The sequence below is a fragment of the Lissotriton vulgaris genome, chromosome 2_1 (assembly GCF_964263255.1).
Source record: "Lissotriton vulgaris chromosome 2_1, aLisVul1.2, whole genome shotgun sequence".
NCBI classification, from domain to species: Eukaryota; Metazoa; Chordata; class Amphibia; order Caudata; family Salamandridae; genus Lissotriton; species Lissotriton vulgaris.
In genome coordinates, this window is record NC_141687.1 from 1,255,189,117 (window position 1) to 1,255,206,067 (window position 16,951).

A 16,951-nucleotide genomic window follows, 5' to 3' on the forward strand; every position below is an offset into this window, starting at 1 on the left:
CTGATTGGCATATGGCTGTGTCTGAACTGGGGTGTTGAAGTGAGCTAAAGAACGATGATGGATCTAAACCAGATCTGTGACTGAGAGTGAGTGTCAGCGCTCCGTCCATCATGTCCTTGTGTTTTCTTTGTTCACCCTAAGTTGGCAGTGTATGCCAAGACGTGGGTCCCTTGCTCACTTTGCCACTGAATTCAAGCTAGCTTAGCCGATGAGGGGTGTTACCCCGAAATCGGTCCCAGAATGCTTGTTTCCAGGGAAGACCTGGCTTGGCATTTCTGGCTGGACTGTTCCCATGAGGAACAGGGACAAGAATGATTTGCATATGGCTGGGTCCAGTGCTTATTTTGAGCCGAAGCTTTCCGGTGCTAAGCACTGGCACTTAATTGGTTTCTGGTGCTCGGCACCGGCACTTAATTGTCAACACCATACTTAGAACAGTCCACCACATGGTGGTGCTGCTCATCTAATTTAGAGATGAGCAGAACAACGGTAGTTTAGGAATACAATATACATTAACATTGCTAATACCTGCCTCCCAAGCCATTCCTTTAGCTTTGGGAACCTGGAATAATCTGAACTGTCGCATTTACATGCAAGAGAGATGGTTAGTAGTTGTTTTGGCAGCGATGAAAGGGCGATAGGTGGTGCAAGCTGCAGTGGCCTCCTGGTCAGAGCCCTGGCACGTAATATTTTAAAATTAAGCACTGGCTGGGTCTGAACTGGGGCGGCAAAGTGAGCTAAAGAACAATGAAGGATTCAACCCAGATCTGTGACTGGGGGTGAGTGTTTGAAAAGTTTTAGCGCTCTGTCCATCATCTCCTTGTGTTTGCTTTGTTCCACATGCCAACTCACTAGCTGCCACAAGCTCCTCCCTAACATGCATCTGTCATGGCTTCCTATATGTGTGGTTCTTCAGCTATGAACGATTCTAGCATTTACTTTACCCATACCTTTTCAGTGGGGCCTTTGGGAGGAAACCTAGACAACTATCCCAAATAATTCTTTATGTGGATATTAAGATTTTTAAAATTTTATTTTACAGAGTTTTATATAGCGCGAACTTAACCCAAATCGGGTATCAGAGTGCTTTACATAGCACCAGTCTCATTACATGAGGACACATTCATTTTTTTTTAGGCACAGGGAGATTAAGTGATTTGCCCAGAATCACAGGATGTTCAGCGTCATTGCCGAGTCTCGAACCCAGTTCCCCAGATTCGAGGTCGACCTCCCTAGCCATTAGGCCAACTCCTCTCCCAATAGTTTTGATATTAACAATATGTTATTTTGAGCTTCAGATTGCACGTTTACATGTGGCTCAGCTTCCCACTCTTCCTGGAGTGAAATGTAATCCACTCCAATGTAATCTTTGAAAACCTATTTGTGTTTGAAGATGACTATAACCCACGCCTCTTACGGCATTAAGTAGCTTGGTGGTGGTTAAGTCACCAGTTGTGTAGATTCTTTGGATAAAAGACAGGGACAGATTTCCTGGATAGATATGACTTGAGGACTATCCAGTACACCTTGGACGTCTACAGTTTGGCAGATATGGTGCAAAGGGCCTTATGTGTACATCAAGTAGGTCTTTGCTCAGTTATCCATCAAAAGGTTATCATTCCTCTTTTATTAAAAACAATGATATTTTACAGGTCGCAGTTTATAAGGTTCCAGAACAAGACATTTGAGCATAAATGAGTTATGAGTTAGCCTCAGAATTTGACTAACGCTGTGGAACATGATCTGTTACAGAATCTCTACATGACCCCTCTGCTTTAAGTATGAGGATTGTTTACTCTGTTCAGTTCTGTTTTATAGATGTTGCCATTTTTTAGTCAATTTCAATAGTGTCCATGTCCAATGAATTATAATTATTGCCATTCGAACATGCTCTGTGAAAGGAGGAGCCATAATGGGGATGGAGGTAAATTTGAGAATTGTAGAAAATATAGGTTGGTAGATGCCTTAAACTTTTAATGGATAGTGGGACAAAGCCATTCAGCATTCTGCACAGTTGCTGTTTTGGCTCTGATGATTAGCTGCGCTCTGCTGCTAGTGGAACTTGGCCCTGGGATGGAGATTTTTCTGGGAACTACTGTGGAGGGATAGTGAGCAGTAGAGCAGTGCTAGCTTTTCTGAGTTAACCGAGAAAGTGGTGGCGCAAATGGGCCTGGAGGTGGTGACCAAAACCAACCTTGCTGGTGCTGCACAGATAGAGCTTTGTAGTCACAAGCGCTGTCAGTGATGGGGTGAGCTCTATCAAGAAGAGACAAAGTTCTTGCTGCATGGTCCCCTTTCTTTGTGCAGTGTTAAGAGATGACATAACTGGGGCTGACATAGTGATTTTCTGGGCAGTGGTGGCAGCAGTGGTAGGTCTTACCAGTCAGAGAGCATGTGAAGCTGGGGCCTGAATAAGCCGTGCAGCAATGTGAATGCAACAGGCCTTGAAGCGAGAGTGGAGTGGCATGTAAATACTTAAATTGATAAACAGGATTTTTTCTTGTCTCATGGATAATTCAAATGGCAATCTACTAAAGGCAAAAGAAGTAAATGATGGGAAATGTTAGACTCTATGATAAAGAAATTGGATAAAGGTGAGAAGTCTCTCTTAGAGGTGGTGGTGAGGCCAGAGGGGATGAAGTCCAGGGTTTTAAGAGCAGAAGTGGAGATTTCAAGCATGGAGATATAATTGAAGGTGGTGTAAGAGAGGTCAGAGACTGCAAGTTCGGTAGTGTGTTATTTGATGGTCTTTCATAATGAAATGCTGTGACACTTATCAACAGTAAAATGGAATTCATGGAAACAGGTGTAGAGCTGCCAGTCTCCTCATACTAGGGTCTCCTTCCGTAACCACCAAGAAAGTCAAACGAGGGCTCATGAGTTCTTTCTAGGTCAAAGCATACCAAACAGCTGCGCTGTCTGGTATGCTAAAGACATCTTGTTGAATTTCAGAAAGCTTCCCTAGGAATGCATTATGCCAGTTGCTTACCACTAGCTTTGTGATATGTAACTCACATTTTCTGGCAATTTGCTGGCTTTGTGTGTTTTGGGCTGTCCAGTGAGTTTATCCTTCCCAAGGAGCAAAGCCTTTTCACACCAACTTCCTATGAATTCTTTTTATATTTTTTGTATCTGGTCACATTTGCTGTGCATTCAAAGACCGAGGTCAAATGTCAGGCTCTGTATTCCACGGGAGCTTTCTCTGACTTACAAAGTGACAGGATTTATATGACAATCTTGCTGGATACTGGAGGTAGGAAATGGTTTTTTTCTAGTACACAACAACATTTAAATGAACTGTGCAAGAATTTCAGAATTTATCTGGCTTCGGAACACACATGAAGCACATCTTTTGTTAATTCAGAAGTGTGTTACAAACAAATACTTGAATAGGATAAAAACAAATACTTACACTAGATGATGCCATTTCCTCACATTATCATTTGTGAGCTGTATAGTTTTATGAGTAAAACTGTTTTTCAATACAAATGTAATGGTCATTTCAATAAAAAATGTGTTGTATGTACGGCAGTGTGCTACTACACCATACATGCTCCCTTCCACAGAGCTGCACTCTACTCTGCACCACCCCACACCACTGCACTCTGTGCCACTGTACTCTACTCCACTCTGCATCACTTCAATCTGTTCCACTGCACAGTACATCGCTTCACTCTACGCCTCTCTACTCTACTCTGAGCCACTTTACTCTATACCAATGCACTCTCTGCCATTTCACTCCAGTCTAGGCAACTCCAATTTACTCTGCACAGCTCCACTCTATGCCACTCTGCAACACTGCACTCTATGCCAATACACTTTATGCTGTAACATGCAACTTTGCGCCACTGCACTCTATGCTAATCTACTGTACGCAACTCTAATCTACTTTGTTCCACTGCACTCTATGCCACTGCACTCTACTCTTTACTCAATGCCATTACACTCACCGCCACTCTACTCTATGCTACTGCACTCTACCCTGCACCACTTGACTCTATGCCACTTCCCTCTACCCTGAGACAATTTACTCTATGCCGCTGCACTCTCCTCCACTCTGCGCCACTCCAATCTGTTCCCATCAGCTCTATGCCAATGCACTCAAGACAATTGCACTTTACACCACTGCACTCTATACCACTGTACCCTGCAATACTCTACCACGGAACTCAATGCCACTATCCCGTACTACTGCACTCAGTGCCAATGCACTCCACACCACTCTACTATGCACCACTGCACTTTATGCCTCTACACTCTGCATTACTGCATTCTACTCAACTCCACTCTGCAGCACTCAATGTCACTGCACTCCCTGCCTCTCTACTCTACTGCACTTCATGCAAAGTACTCTACGCCACAACACTCTCTGTTACTCTAGTCTGCACCACTCCACAATGCACCACTGAATTCTATGATGATTCATTTAACGCATTTGGATTCAGTGCCGCTGCAATCTATACCACTGCACTCTACATCGCTATATTCCGCAACACTCTACACCAACGCACACCACACCAGTCCACTCCACTCTACGCCCCTCCATGTCACTGCATTCTACTCTGCAACACTCTTCTCTATGCCACTGCACTCTACACCACTGTACTCCATGCCACTGCACTGTACGCAACTCTACTCAACACCACTTTATGCCACTTCACTCTACATCTCTCTCCACCACTGCAATCCATGATACTACTCAGCAACATGGCACGATACGCCATTGTACTCTGCACTACTACATTCTATGGTAGTGCACTCTACACCACTGCACTCTATGCCACTGCACTTTACTGCACTGTATTCTACTCTGTACCACTCTACTCTGCACCACGTTATGCCACTGCACACTGTGCCACTCTGCTCTGCACCACCAGGGCCGTTTCTAGGTGTTGTGCCGCCCTAGGCGAGAATTGAAAAATGCCGCCCCCCCCCCCCCTCCCTTTTTCTACCATCACTCTCTCCTCTATGATTACTTTGTACGCTTTTGTAACCTTGACACATGTCACTTTTTCCTCCTGTAATGCACCATTTGCTACCTATTGTTCTTTGTTGGCTCATGATTGTCACTTTTGCCTCATTTAATGTAACGTTTCCTTTTGCAATTTGCTCACTTGTAATGTTCTCATGTATCAGTTCTGTTCCTATTGTGAAGCACTCTGACACCTTCGCGTAAAGTCCAGGCCTGGTAAAGTCTGCCCTATATAAAAACGCATAAATAAGGTAAGGGGTCCTCTCCTCTTAAGTTCTGCACTGTGCACACAATTTTATGATGCATACATCTAGATCATGAAAGAAATATACAATATTATATGGTATATTCTCAGGCCGGGCCCGGTATATTCTGATAATTTAAACCTGGTGCAGACGGAGAAACACACTCTCTTCGTGTTTGTGCTTCCAGACCAGCCCCGCCCGCGACACCACCATCCAAACCGTCCTCACTCAGAATCTCGGGCACAGGGCGTCACGGTCACCTCACCCCTCACAGTGCTGCCTGCCTGCCTGGCCTGCTACCCAACCACCAGCTCCTGCTCAGCTCAGTGACAGTGTGTGTTTTTGCGCCACCACTCTCCAGCCGACCGTGAGGACGGGCTCGGCCCGGAGATAACAGATAATGATTGTATTGATGAATGATTCACCTGACCTCACCCGTCACCCGGGGGCCGCCCGCCTCCGCCTCATTTACAACATTAGGCCAGCCTGACTCGGACAGTGACGAACATTATCATTATTACACATAATAAATTAACACATGATTCATTCATTTCACGCAAATGCATCCGATTCCGATCCGAAATATTTATATTTATTTTCGCAGCCAGGCCCAGCGGCCTTCTGACTGACTCACCGGCGGTGCGTGCAATGTCTCTGATTGACTGGCTGCTCAAGTCACTCACGACCTGCTGCGACACGACCACCACACGGCCAGGCCTCAGGCCTGACCACGGCCATGCTGTTTTGGCTTGTGGTGCTGTTGTGCTGGGGAGAGCGGGCCGGCGGGAGACGGAGTCGGGACCAAAGACTTGTCCGTGTGGCACTGGCAGGTCAGGTGGCAGCTGCAGACCAGTAATTAATTATTAAAATTATTATGGGCAAAAGCCGGGGGAGCAGCGCGCCAGGCCAGCCAACACACACAGTCCGTCCTGTCCCCCGCGCGCGCGCCGAGAGAGGTGTCAGTTGGCACTGGTGCGTCACTGTCACTGTCACTGTCACTGTCACTCACTGTCACTCACTGTCACTCACTGTCACTGTCACTCACTGTCACTCACTGTCACTCACTGTCACTCACTGTCACTGTCACTCACTGTCACTGTCACTGTCACTGTCACTGTCACTGTCACTGGCCTGCCCTGCCCTGCCTGGCCGAAGCACGGCTCGTGGATTGGCCAAGAATGTTCCCCAGGGCCGTCATTGGTAGCGCTCAAGATTGACGGCCCTGGGGACCCACTGAGGATCCGCAGACCCGCACCCCGCTCTTCTACCCCCACACGCCATAATAATCCTAGGGTGTGCGCCGCTCGGCTAACTAACCTGAACGCAACACAACAACAGGCATCAGCAAATGCAAACAGCAGCAGGCCTGGTGTGGTGGCCAGAGGTGCGCTTCGGCTTCGCTTCACTTGCACAGTCAGTGCATGTGCACCGTGCACTGAGTTGAGTCCAGACCACATGATTACAAAAAAATGCCGCCCTCAACATTTTGCCGCCCTAGGCGGCCGCCTAGTCCTGCCTAATGGCAGAAACGGCCCTGTGCACCACTGTGCTCTGCCCGACTCCACTCTATGCCATTCTACTCTGCACCACTCCACTGTACGCCGCTGAACTCTACTATGCAACTCTCTTCTATGATGCTGCATTGTATGGTTCTGAATTCTATGCCGCCCCCCTCTATGCCAATAAACATTGCACCCGTCCATGCTACTCTATGTCACTCTACATGAATTCACTCTATGCCACTCAAAAACACGATACTCTCTCCGACTTCACTCTACTACACTCCACACCACTAACTATTAGCCATGCGGAACGGCAGCCACATTGGTGTACATCATAGCTAAAGCACATTGGCAAAGCCAATAGCTCTTGCACATGTGATACCTGTTGGCTTTGCTAATGCTGTTCATGGATCATTTCACTGCTGCCTCGACCCCAGCTCCTCCGTGGTGCTGTGGGCTTACAAATTCTCCCCAAAAGTGGGTGCTTCAGACAATATTAAAGAGGGGCAAATCTCGGGGCATGAACTCACCTTGGAACTGTGAGCCACCTCGAAACAGAAATTGACTTACAGCAGGGGGATCCTTATTTTGCCTGACTTGAAAGTTGACACTGAGAAATAGAAGCATCAAATAATGAGCCTGAAGAAAAAATAGTTGGCTCTGGGTGCACTGCAGACTCTTTCATACCCGGCAAAGCTGAATGTGTTCTAAGAGAACACCTCGTATGATGTTTTCCCAAGCGTTGCAGCTGCAGGATCTTTCCATGAAGGTGTCAATGCCAGCACATCCATAGGTTGATCATAAGCGACTGTTGTTGGTAACAATTGTTTTCTGTAAATGGACCACTCTCGTCCAGTGCATAGTTTGATTCTTATCATTGCCTCATGAATGGCGGTGTTGAGTGCTAGAGAACATCAGTTGTATTTGTTCTCTTTTCCTTTTGGGCATAAGCTCTATGGGAACGCGGTACCTCTGCTTGCCCTCTTCCACTTCCCGTTTTCCCTTGTTCCATCTCCCTGGCCCTTTCCTTCATATTGACTTATTCTTATATATGCTCTAGTTGTCTCCCTCTTGGTGGGGATAAGTTGTGTTTGTAAAATCGAGATGTTTGCCACCTTAAAATTGTAGTATATTAGTTAAATATATGTAGGGAATTTGTGCTTGGTGAGCAACTAGTCACAAATGTGGTGGTGGTAGTCCACAGACATGACTTGCTCACCTCCGCAGTCCCCAAAACAGTGCCGCGCAGGCGGACCGCCCCCACCACCCTAGCTATGCAAGTGCCTAAATTAAAATGCACAAAATGCCCCAATCACTAAAAGCAGAATAGCACTAAAAGTCGCTGTACCATTCAGTTCTGCAGATTTTTTTTTCCCTTTTTTTGCATTTTTGTATGACTCGTATTATTGACCTTCCTGATTGTTTACGCTTTTACTTATTTGTACTTGTATCATTATTGATGTATCTGTCTGATCTGACTATGCTGTTGAGTTTGACTATGCTCCCACATGTACCTTCCCCACCCCAATTGTTATGTACTCACATGCTATTACCTTTGCCTGTAAAGCGCTCTGATATCTGCAAAGATCTTGTTCGCGCTATATAAAACTTTCAAAATAAATAAATAAATAAATAAATAAATAAATAAATAAGTAGAGACTTTTAAACAGTCATTTCCATAAACATGCGATTTGCAGTTCGCAACAAAAATTCAAGTCAAATGCAAATAAGGAAAATCATAAACCAAAGGTGCTGAGGCAGAGTTAGAAGTTGTAAAAAACGGGGAAGAAGAATGATCAATCAATCAAGACATTTGTAGAGTGCACTACTTACCCGGAGGGTCTCAAGGCGCTTGGGGGGGGGGGGGGGGGTGCTGCTACTGCTCGAACAGCCAGGTCTTGAGCTTCTTCCTGAAGGAGAGGTGGTCTTGGGTCAGGCGCAGGTCGGGAGGGAGGGAGTTCCAGGTCTTGGCGGCCAGGTAGGAGAAGGACCTTCCTCCTGTTGTCGTTCTTCGGATGCGGGGGACGGCGGCGAGGGTGTGACTGGCTGATCGGAGATGGCGTTTGGGAGCATAGAAGTTGATGCGGTTGTTGAGGTAGCTCGGGCCTTGATCGTGTAGGGCTTTGTGTGCGTGGGTGAGAAGACGGAAGGTGATTCTTTTGTTGACGGGGAGCCAATGCAGGTTTCTCAGATGTCCGGAGATGTGGCTGTGTCGTGGGATGTCGAGGATGAGTCTGGCTGAGGTGTTCTGGATCCGCTGGAGTCTCTTCCGGAGCTTGGCGGTGGTTCCGGCGTAGAGGGCGTTGCCGTAGTCCAGTCGGCTGGTGACGAGGGCCTGGGTGACCGTCTTCCTGGTCTCGGTGGGGATCCACCGGAAGATCTTCCGTAGCATGCGCAGGATGTTGAAGCACGACGAGGAGACGGCGTTGACTTGTCTGGTCATGGAGAGGGAGGAGTCCAGGATGAAGCCCAGGTTGCGTGCGTGGTCTGTCGGTTTGGGTGCGGTGCCCAGGGCGGGGGGCCACCAGGAGTCATCCCAGGCGGAGGGCGAGGAGCCCAGGATGAGGACTTCCGTCTTATCTGAGTTCAATTTCAGGCGGCTGGTCGTCATCCACTCGGCTACGTTTTTCATCCCTTCGTGAAGGTCGGCTCTGGCGGCGGCGGGGTCGTTGGTCAGAGAGAGGATCAGCTGGGTGTTGTCAGCGTAGGAGATGATGTTGAGGTTGTGTTGGCGTGCGATGGCCGCAAGGGGGCTCATGTAGACGTTGAAGAGGGTGGGGCTCAGCGAGGATCCTTGAGGGACGCCGCAGATGACTTCGGTGGCCTCTGACTTGTACGGTGGTAGACAGACTCTCTGTGTTCTTAACAAACAGACGTTTGTCAAACATCACTATGTTGTTGCATGTTGACCTACATATGGAACTGTAAGATATAAAATTAAGGCTTCAGAGACATGAAGGAGGCTTCTGGTACATGAATTATTCCAGTCGCCCGTATTAAACATTTCAAAACAGAGGATGTGCAGAATTAAAACCCCACCACTGATGTGACAAAATAAAAAAAATTCTCATAGGTTTGGCCTTTTTAGTCTGTGCTTATTTGCATTTGTGAGTAATATTTCCTCCTCAAAGCGTTTTGTGTTAGATTTTTCTCAAAAGATCAATTTTTCGATGGTGAGTTAACTGGGAGTAAGGTAGATTGTTTTTTTTATATAGCAGTATGATGTGGTACATTTTCACACATTATGATTTTAGGTCGGGCTTCGATTGACCTGTTATATTGCGACTGTGGGATTTGGCAAACCCACTGATTGCCAACGGTTACTATCTATGGCATTCAGAAATGCTGGCTTCTTATTGGTGCATTTCATTAAAAGTCCCTCCTTTGTCTGTTTAACTCTCTTTCCTGCGATTTCACTCAGAGAGCATTTTGGTTGGCCAGCACACAGTTCAGTGTGTGATAGCCTCTCTTCCCTCCTCCCATCTGGCTATTGCAGGTTAGGCGTTGTTTTTTTTGTAGTTATAATAGCGCGAACCGGACTCGAAGGTCACCAGTTACGTTACACAAGGACACATTCATTATTTGGTAGGCATGGGGAGATCACGTTTTTTTCCCAGAATCAACCACATGCTTGCTATATTGAGGGCCTTGTGGTATGGCCTTTTATCAGTTTTATCATGGGCTCAAAAAGAAATCTGCCTCCTGACCTTTCTTAGCACCAAGGATAATATGCGACATAGCCAAAAACCTATAAGGTCCCAAAGGCGAGACCAATTGCATTGAAAATGCTTTTTTAAACTGCACCAAATTCATAAAATGTATAACGTTGGCAATGTATTTTGAAAAAAAATCTTAACTATGTTCGCAAAAGCCAAATTTTCCAACTTCACATTGACATATCGTCAAATTGTACTCTGCAACTAAGCATGGAAGAAAAAGTAGCCACAAAGGAGCATTTTCTATATTTGTTTGCATCTGTATTTGCAAAAGTAATGATGTTTAGGTCTCACTTATGGCCAGTTTTGTCTGCAGACAGATTTTGGTTGTCTTTTGGCAACAGGCCTAGTAGTACAAACAACTTAGGCAGCGTGCCTCATTTATGAGGAACTGGCGTAGGGCAGCGCTGCAATTCGTTTTGCTGCGCTGCCCTACGCCAATGTGAAAGGGCAGGAATGCACCGTATTTACAGTTTGCTGCCTAGCGCCAACGTAGGTACCCTTGCACCATGGTGAGTGGGTGCCTCCCTTGCAGGTAGGATTGTTTTTGTGCAGGAAGGGGGCCCTTCCTGCACCAAAACAATCCTAAGCGGTGTTTTCCCCTTCTTATGCATGCTGTATTCTGCAGCACACATGAAAGAGGAAAAACAAGAGAAATAAAAAAATATTACTTCTCGTTATGCCTGCTCTGAGGAGGTGTAAGGTTTTGGCACTGCCCCAGGTTTATATAACTAAGTCTGCGCAGCATCAGGAGGGTTAAATCCACTCGCCCGCTCGCATTTGCGAGGTAGAATTAATGAGGACAAGCTATTTTTAGGTCCTACTCGCCTTCTCTGATGAGTAGGAAAACAAACTAACTTTTACCCTCTGTCTTTGAAAATGGAGCAAATGTGACAAGATAACAAGATTTAAAGGCATATTTATTGCTCACTAAGCTAATAAGCAATAAAGATGCCTTTAAATCTTGTTACATTTGCTCCACTTTCAAAGACGGAGGTCAAGCAGGTTGCAGTTAGGCCAAGGAGATTTTTCAAGGTACTAGACCTGCAGCACTAGTACCCTTTTTCAGGTTTTTCGAGCCCTGATCAGAATTCATGGGTGTTGTTTGGGAACAACCACCGCAGCGCCCATGGAACACCTCCTTGACACAGTGTAAGGCAATGCAGTGACTTGCTCTGCTTTGTCTTAATACATATCTATGAGGCTATGTAAAGTCGCACGGGATGGCTTTGGTTTGCCTCATAAATATGATTGACCAGCTTGTGCAGCCAGAACATCAAAAAAAGTGACGCTCCGGTGGAGTAAGCCTCTCATAAATTAGCCCCTTTGAGTAGACTCGATGTCTACCACTTGCTCATGATTCAATTACTTTCTTGTATGAATATATGATTATTCAACGATTTCAAGTTCCACGCATGCCTTTACCACGCGAATTTTAGTTCGCATGTGTCTTTTGCACGCAGCATTTGACAACGCATGTTTTTACTCCGCAATCATTACGTTACGAAACATCTGACGTCCCATTTAAATTTACATAATGATACTGATAGGCTACATGCAGTACGAAGGAAAAGATCGATGTTTTAAACAATAATAAACAGATTCCCTTACATTTTATTTTTATTTTTTTCATAATGCGCTTAATTAATACCCTAATTTACAAAGTTTTGATTCTTATCTTACCCCTGTACGTCTTTCACCATCAGCCCTTTCTTCCACCGACCACGGAAACAAGCGTCAAAACACGTCTATCAAAACTGATAACGGACTTCTATTATGACGTGCTCTTTTCCTTCATCGTTTTGAGGCATTGTAGAGCGTTTTTTTTTACGTTTTCTTCTTATTTATTTATTAATATCCGCTTGTTTTTTTTGGGGGGGGGGAGACCCCCCCAACCCCCCCTAGCCTCCCCCCAGTCCCCCCCCAGCCCCTTAATCCCCCCCCCTCCAGCCCCCCAAAGCCAACGCAGATCGTACTTGCAGAACGACGACAGGAAGGAATACCACTCGCGTGGTAAAGACGGTCGTTGAAGGCTTACGCGTGGGAAAGACCTTTGCGTGGTGAGTGACGCGTGGTAAACGTTATGCGTGTTATTTGCTTCGTAGTAAATGATGTTTCCCGAGTAAGCCTCTCATAAATTAGCCCCTTTGAGTAGACTCGATGTCTACCACTTGCTCATGATTCAATTACTTTCTTGTATATCTCAATGTCCTGCTCTTTGGTGTGATGGCTTTCCTCTGTATTCTTGTTTTTTTGCTGCCCAAGTAGCATTTGGTGTCACTGTGTTTTAATTGGAAACATTATATCCTTCCACTGAGGAGTCAGGCCCATGCAGTGCTGTGCATGAGAGGCAATTTTCTCTCTCTCTCTCTCACGCACATACACTTTTACACAACCACCATCTTAGAAAGCTATTTAGAAGGAAATCTAGTCCAGAATGGAAATGTCACCCATTCATGCACCCTAACAGCAGGCCATCTGGCTTGGGAAAACATTGGCAAAGACAGTAAGTGGCATAGGTGGGACCCACTGGCTTTGCCAGTGCTTGTTTTTAACTGTGTTCCGCTTTCAAGTAACAACACAAGGGGTGGAAAAAGAAGCAATGGTAAAATTAAATTAAAATGCTGAGGTGTCTTTCCTTGGACAATGGAGTTAAATTGCTCCTTTAATAATAACCAGAGGTTAGGGGTGGGCGATGAATCCTGCTCCGCTGGCGGACTTCTCAAAGTTTTGCCCACTCCGTGTTGTAATGTGGAGTTCCAGCAAAACTCTGTCAACCGCCATATGACAAGTTTTTTTTCGTGCGTGGCTCGCCAACATTAAGTTGGCAAGCTCAATCAAGAATTTGCATCCTGTAGCATGATTTTCAGGCCTAGGACGGTATCTGTCTAGATTTTCTCAATGTAGGCAGCCGCATTTGTTCTCGGTTATAAAGCTGCCGCTCGAGTAGAAAATCTTCTCAAGCGGCAAAAAAGAAGCTGTGCCCTCTGGCGCGCCATATGGTGTCTTTTGCACTGATTTTGCATCGCAGAACAAGCTACCACTGCTAAAAATCAGCAGCGCAACATGCTGGATTCTGCCTGCTTGTGGAACTCCATGGCATCTCGCAAAGATTCTATGTAACTCTGCGGAATTTCATAGAGTGTAACTCCATAAGGTCCACCCACCCCTAGTTAAATTGAGGAGAAGGCTCAGAGATCCTTAGATAAATTAAATGTATATATTTATGTAATTTTTTTTTTCCATTACAAGTCACCTACCGGTTGCCTCCAATTACATGAAATGCAAGACAGTGCCATAACACGTCATTGCAATATATATGTCTCTGCCCAAAGATTTTTCATAAAGATATTTGAAATGAACATCTATTGATAATGAACTTGTCAGTGCATCAAATCAAAATACTGTAAATTCGGTGACAAGGCAAAACAATTTCACCAATTAACACAATATAGTGCAAAACATCAAGAAAAAGATTGTTAGTAAAATGCTATATTTTTTTGTTGTTGTACATTTCTAAACAGTATGTACATAATTAGTCCTATTGAATAAAACCTTGGGGTATAATATGCTAAATATATTTGTAGAAGAAGGTCTAAAAAAGCTTTTCCACTATTGAGGTAGGCGACAACACCACCACAGGCAGAATGCGCACTGACGGAACACTCAAACATTGAAGAGAGCTTGATGGCTCGACACTCCAGCACACCCTGTTAAACTACATGGCCAAAACCAGTTTGAGAAAGACCAAATCAAAACATCTACCCTGCAAAGATGCTGATACTGAACCTGCATACAGATGGCTACTTCGTGGGCACAGATAGATATCTACAACTCACTGCAGTTAAAAAAGGTACCTGCTGTATTATCATCATCCATGTTGTGCACTTGCAAAGATCAATCGAGAGTCTGAAATGTACACACTTAAATGCATTATTTACGAAGTCATCATTACAAAAGTGCACAAACCCAGGGTAACCTGAACAGCGCATTTAAAGATCTGAGGAGACTGCAAAACTCCTCTTAGAACATTCAGTACATTCAGAGAATCAATCAAATGTAAGACCGACAAGCTGACATAACAAAAAACAAAAAAGTACCTATGGACTGAAGCAGTGCCACCAGGTGCTGACCTGTGGATTGAATGTATTCGCTGATGATGCACAACTCCTAAAAGTGATGATTCTGGATGATGATGATCTTGACAGCATTGCTACATCTTTGCAGTATAACTACAGAAGCAGCAGAGACAACGTAAGCTGAGCGGTGCAAACTGAAATTGCTGTTTGCTGTGTCACGTGCAGGAATCCTAGAACCCATACAGTGCTCCTAGCCTTACAAGGTGCTGTCACACGTGCAAGCCTCAGGCGTCCCAACACAGTTACCTACGAATGGGAACACGGTACCAGTCTGAGGAAAGCAACGTGTGACGAAACCTACCACAATGCCACTGTGGTAGGGATGGTGCTTGGAAATCCTGCATCAAGCCATCAGATCCATCATTACAATTTGCAAAGCATGGAAGCTCTCATGAATGCACTCAGCCCAGAGCAATATTTGTCCATCTTTACCATGGGTGTGTGGATTCTCTTTCTACCACTATGAACATCTGTCAGTATACTGCATGTACTCATCTGTGACAGCGAGAGCCAATGATAGAGGTGAGAATAATGTCTGAACTCGGCTGGTATAGATGTGTTCTGTGCTGCTGCTACAACATTTCTTTGCCTTGTATTTAACTACCTCATGTCTCTTTTTTTTTCTTCCGTAGAGGTGTGCGGATGACGTTGCAGTCTACATCAGCCATGTAGCAACCAATAAACCTTTGTGGTGTGACAAAACACCTTACGCCGCTCCATTGAGGCTGTATGGTAACTTGCCCACTGGGTAGTACTGGGGGCCTCTTCCCATGGTCATGCCATTTTGGGCCAAACATGAGCTTTGCTATCAATGAATCAGTGCAGCCCCTACATGCTCATGTGGACCTCTGTATGTGTTTCTTGTGGCCTGTATTTCATTGATGTGTTTCATGTCAGGGGCAGATATGTCCTGTGCAGTGGATACAAGACCTGCTGAATATTCCAGCTTCTTTGCGCTGACGGATAAATATTTCCCAGACCTTTTAATGGGAAATTTGGGCACATGTAAATAGGTGGGATACCTGTGTCCTATTCATGTTGCATGCTATATTAAACCCATCCCTTCCTTGTGTGTCAGTTTTTAGCAGCCGTTTTGTCACTAGCTTTTGTTATTGTATTATGTAATCAATCACTTTCACTAAAGGTGTTCCCTCATTAACATTCTACTGCCTGTCTTATTTTCACTTGTGCGGTCGCACATCTGTTCTTGTGGTTGCATTCACTGTTAATGCAGATGTTTTGCCAGTATTTGTTTTATTTCTGCAAATTGGTTATGAGCCTAAACTTGTTGGCACGTTTTGTAAAGTTTATTTTCTCTTCCAATCTTCAAAAGGCTATATAATTGATGACATATTTATGTTTTTACACACACACACCAGCAAAAGCTTTGCCTAGGCCTTTGTTCGAAATGATATCAATATTTCTTTGTGGCTTTTCGGTGCACAGTGGGGCTATACCTAAATATGTATTGCAAACCCTGCAAACTATGGGAAAAGCACCTAGAACCAGAATGAATTAATTAGGAAAGAGGTGATAAGACACACAAGTTTCAGACACTCCGCTAATCAATGTAGTTGAAACAATTCTACTTTGTAAAACACCTAGCTTCAGAAAATCATGTAGGTTGTTTTGAGTTAATTTCTAGTTTTAAGAAAAATTAGGTTCAAATAAATCTCTTAAAGATTGAGCTAGATAAAAAAAACGCTGAGTTAGTCGTGCTTGGCGGATTAGGGTGGAGAAGGCATTTGTCATCATTTGTTATCATTGTGTTTTGATCCTGAGCACACATATTCAAAGGAGGTTTGGTTACATGTGTACTGACATAGTCCATGCCTTGTGGCAGGTCTGTTCTATCGCAAGGATCCAAAGTAAAGCAAAATATATTAACGATACAAATTCACAAATGTTAGTGATGCAGCACGCTTGGTAGTAAACTGAGTACAAAGCTGAAACCCCTATTTTTGTAAGCAGGATGCACGACTGTGAAGGGGAGGTGCACACTAATATTCTCAAAAGGTGCACTGTTTCAATGTAATATATCACCACTGGTTTAGTCATGTTGGTCTGAAGGACCTGCATGCCGATATTATATTTTCGTAGTTTTTTTTGTTTTTGTTCCAAAGTGTAGTCGTAATTACAGGTGGCCAGTTGCCTAGGAGTGGGATCCCCCTTTAGCAGAGTAGAGGCAGACAAAGGGGCCTTCTCCCCTTGGAAGGTCTGTGCACCTGTGGTTTTGCCTTTGGGTGGCTCTTTTTGTGCCTTCATGTTCATAGACTTTGCACAGCATGGCGTCTGTACACAAACTCTTGGCTGACGAACGGATCCTTACATGGTATTCCTCACCCTCCCAGGTACCGATTACTCTGCACCTGCTACT

The 16,951-nt window shown here is 44.9% G+C and overlaps 1 protein-coding gene across 1 annotated transcript in view; it reads left to right on the forward strand.

Moving 5' to 3' along the window:
* LOC147732457 (uncharacterized) overlaps nt 1–16,951 on the forward strand; it is a 181,776-nt gene that overhangs the window by 152,235 nt on the left and 12,590 nt on the right. The gene's annotated exons all lie outside the window — the stretch shown is intronic.